The sequence below is a fragment of the Corvus brachyrhynchos genome, unplaced genomic scaffold (assembly GCF_000691975.1).
Source record: "Corvus brachyrhynchos isolate BGI_N302 unplaced genomic scaffold, ASM69197v1 scaffold212, whole genome shotgun sequence".
NCBI classification, from domain to species: domain Eukaryota; kingdom Metazoa; phylum Chordata; class Aves; order Passeriformes; family Corvidae; genus Corvus; species Corvus brachyrhynchos.
The window spans coordinates 292,211-295,910 of record NW_008236768.1 but is presented as its reverse complement, the minus strand read 5'-3'; the positions used below and the strand labels follow the sequence as shown (position 1 = coordinate 295,910).

Genomic DNA, 3,700 nt, shown 5'->3' with positions numbered 1-3,700 from the left:
CACCGCGCGGGAGGCCCGGCCCGCACTGCCCGGGCTGGGTGCGGGAGGCTGCGGGCTGCGCTCCCTGCCTGCGCTGCCTTCTTCCCTGTCTGCTCTGCCTTCCCTGTCTGCTTTCCTTACCTGTTGTCCCTGTTTCCTTGTGTTCGCTGCCTGTTTTCCCTGCCTTTCCAGCCCCTGTTTACCCCACTTTTCCTGCCTGCCCTGCTCCCACCTTGCCACCCCCTTCTGACCCTACCCTGCCACCTTTCCAGCCTGTCCCACTGCCCCCTTTCCTGCCCTGCCAACCCCGGTGTCTCCCGGTGGCTGTGCCGGGCGCGTCAGGCTCCTGCTCCCTTCCCGATCCAAATGTGCGGCTCCTAACGCGAGATGTGATTTTTGTCTTGTTTGTTCCAATCGGTGAGAAGCTGAAAATAAGGCAGAGTGGTGTTTTTGTGCTGAGGGACAGATCCCAGGGGGCACAGAAGGTGTTGAACACAGATCTCTCTGTGTCTCCTGCCTCTCCCACCTCAGCAGAAGCAAAAACTTGCAGAACACGGGTGAACTCCCTGCTTTGCCCTCAAAGGTGGGAATGGAAGGAGCCTCTTGGCTTGGCTTTGAGTTATAATCTGAAAAGACAGATGGAAACTGCTGGAAATGCCTGTGCAGGGTCAATAAAGGCTGTTCCACCTTCCCTGCCGTGTGTGAACATGGAACTGGCTGTTCCAGCCGAGCAGTCGGTGCTGCTGACCTTAAACCTGGGCTCCCCTCGAGGCTGGAGGCGTCAGGGTTGTGTTTGTGTGTGTTGATGGTGTTTTTTCTCTGCTGGCTGATGATTTGGAGTGGGTTTGGAAGCTGCTGTCGCTTTGCTTTGGGTTCTCCTGCATCACATTTAGTGCTGTGTGTGGAGGTTTGGCTGCTCTTCCCGTGTTTTTCTGTGGTTTAGGTGGATTTTGGAGTGTTTTGGAAACATCCTGGGTTTTAAGCGACTCCAGGTTGGAGCAGAGGAGAAAAAACAGCTGAGAAAGGAAAGGCTGCAGTGAGGGTTGGTTTAATCACACCAACAACTTGTGGGTGAAGGAATTTAAAAATAATCGTGGCACTGAGTGGGTGAAACACCAGGGCTGTATTCCAGGCCCCTCTGAGCATCTTTACAGAGCTCTGGATACTCAACGTTTATTTTTGTGTCCCCCTGCAAGTCCAAATGATTGTTTAGGACCACAGATGCTGAGGAAAGGGGGGGACTGGGGCTGTCCTGGGTGTTGGATTTTGGCAGGAGTCCTCTGGCCCCGGTGGCTACTCCAGACAAGGGAATTTGGGCCCTTGGCAACCCCGGAAGCTGCAAGAATTTCACTTTGCTTGACCTGCAGCCTCTGCCCTGCCTTGCACAGGTTCCAGGTGTGTTTGGTGTGTCAAACTTGCCTTCAGGAGGTTGCTGAAAACTCAAACCACAGCCCTGAGTGTGTGATGGGCTTGGTACAGGTCAGACAGGTTTGCTATTAGGAAAAAAAAAAAAACCTCAAGAACCAGGAATAATTTGGTTTTGAGTCACTTTGCTGCTACTTGGAGGAAGATTCATTTGGGTTTGTCCCTTTTCTGTGTGAAAATGATACCAATTCTTCACTCTGCAGTGCTGCCTGGGTTTTCCAGGGGATGCAGAAGGATTCCTGGTGAAGGAAATCCTTGGGAAAGGATGTTCTGTTTAGCCTTGAGTGGAAAGGTGAACTGCAATGCAAACAACTCTCTCAAGGTCGCCAAATAAATGAGGCTTGGAGGAGTTCTGTGCTTTAGTTGTGCTTTAAATCCACTTCTCCTTGTTGCTGCACAGTCAGAGATGAAGCTCTGGGTGCTGTGTTGGTGCTGTAAGGCCTGGCTTACCAGAAAATAATCAAATTTAGTGGAAATCTGCAGCATTCTGGCCAAACAGAGGCGATGGTTAACTGTGAACCCTACCAAAATGAATGCAGAGGGAGCAGTGGGTGGGCAAGGCTCCAGGCAGGGTGGAAAGCATTTCCCTGAGGAAATGGCACTTCCTTGGCACACTTGTGGCTCGTTCTGCTTCACCATGGAAGGTTTGAATTCTTCCTTTTCCTTTTTTTCTTTTGTTTTTAGAGGCAATTTAAACTGCTGGGGGTGGGGGGGGGGAGGTTTAGAGCAGTTATTGTAATTACTCATTATGTGCTGAAGTAGTTCCTGGCAAAGTTGTATTGACTGAGGGCTGCTTCTATTCCAGATAATCCCATGGGAAAAAAAAATAAAAAATCCCTCTGTGCTGGGATTTGTCTCTTTGGGGACCTCCTGTGTGGCTTTGGTGACATCCAGGCCAGTGCATGCAGGACCTGCTGATGGGGAAAGCATGAGTTTAGAATATTTTATTGCCATTTCTTTAGGATATTTCCTCGGAGAAACAACTTTTGAGCTCGTGGAGGGGTTTTGGGGTCGCTTTTCCTTCTGAAGGACGGGAATTGTTCCCTGGTGCGTGGAGAGGCCCCTGCTCGAGGAGCTGTGCCCTCCCTGAGATAAAGCTGCTTTCTGTCTTGCAGATAAGAGCTGGTCTTCGGTTTGTGGCCGTGGCCAACACAGCTGAGGTGTTCCCAGCAAAGCAGCTGAAGAATGGAGCTCTGTTTTCCCTTGCCAAGATTCCCTCTGTTCCTTCCCAGCTCCCTCCAGCGCACTTGGAATAATCAGCTGCCTCTGGGAGCTGAGCTGTGGGCTTTAACCATTTCCCAGTGGCCCTAATTCAGGGCAGAGCCTCTAAAACCACGCCAGAAATTGGGATTTTTAGCCTCAGTTTTATTGGGGGGCCTGAGTTCCATCAGGGAGGGAGGCAGGAACAGCTTTTATTTGTATTCGACAGCAAAGGGAGCACATAAAAAACTTAAACTCTTCCAGATATTGTAATTTAGGGATTCTTTTAGGCAATGATTCCTTCAAATAGTCCTAACACTTCCTGGCCAGGCCTTGGAGGGAGAAAGAGCCCTGGACTGTTCCCAGCTCATGCTTTGGGGTGGGATTTGTGCGCAGTGAGGTGGAAGTGACTGGGGAGAGCTGGGGCCGCAGGGTTGATTTTTAACAGCCTAATCAAACTGGAAGGCAGAGAGGGACCTCAAGGGGAGAGTTCATCCCGTTCTGAGCATTCCAGCCCTTTTTTTCCCCGTGATTTCCAGTGATTTTCCGGGCTGCTTTTGCTCCGAGGCTGCAGTGATCGCAGCTCTTAGCACATCTCCCCTTCTGTCAGCCTCGAGTGCTCAGCTGAGCAATGATTGAAGGGAACCGAACAGGAGCAACTTCCCCAGCTGCTGGGGCACCTCAGCCTGCCCGGGAGAGGGGTGAAAATTCCTGCAGGAGCTTCCCTGGGTTTTGTTCCTTCCTAATTTCATCCCGTGCTTTCATCAGCGCCGTTAATGGCATCATAAAGGCAAAGGAGGGAGGAGAACTGAGGGGAGCTGGTGAGTGTGAGTGGAGCTGTAAAAGGGATTTTACCCGAGTTAAATTGGAATTGTGGCTTCATCCACATCTGTGTCAGTGGAATTTTCTTGTTGTAATTCCCGGTTACGGAATTAAAAAGTCCTTTACGTTTCTCTCTCCATCTCTTCTCACCTCAGACTAAATTCCTTCTGTTCATCTTTGAATACACTGAATTTTGTGGGTGTCAAGTCCCAGCTTTGCCATTCCCTGTCTGGGCCGTTCCTGTGCTCCTCCAAACTATTTTTCATAATTCCTG

The 3,700-nt window shown here is 50.6% G+C and overlaps 1 protein-coding gene across 1 annotated transcript in view; it reads left to right on the top strand.

Annotated features, from left to right (window-relative positions):
• Positions 1-57: 57 nt before the first annotated feature.
• SLC25A42 (solute carrier family 25 member 42) overlaps positions 58-3,700 on the top strand; it is an 18,038-nt gene continuing 14,395 nt past the window's right edge. Inside the window, exon 1 of the mRNA XM_017727516.1 lies at positions 58-3,425. The gene's annotated coding sequence lies outside the window, so the exon portion shown is untranslated. The remainder of the gene's footprint in view (positions 3,426-3,700) is intronic.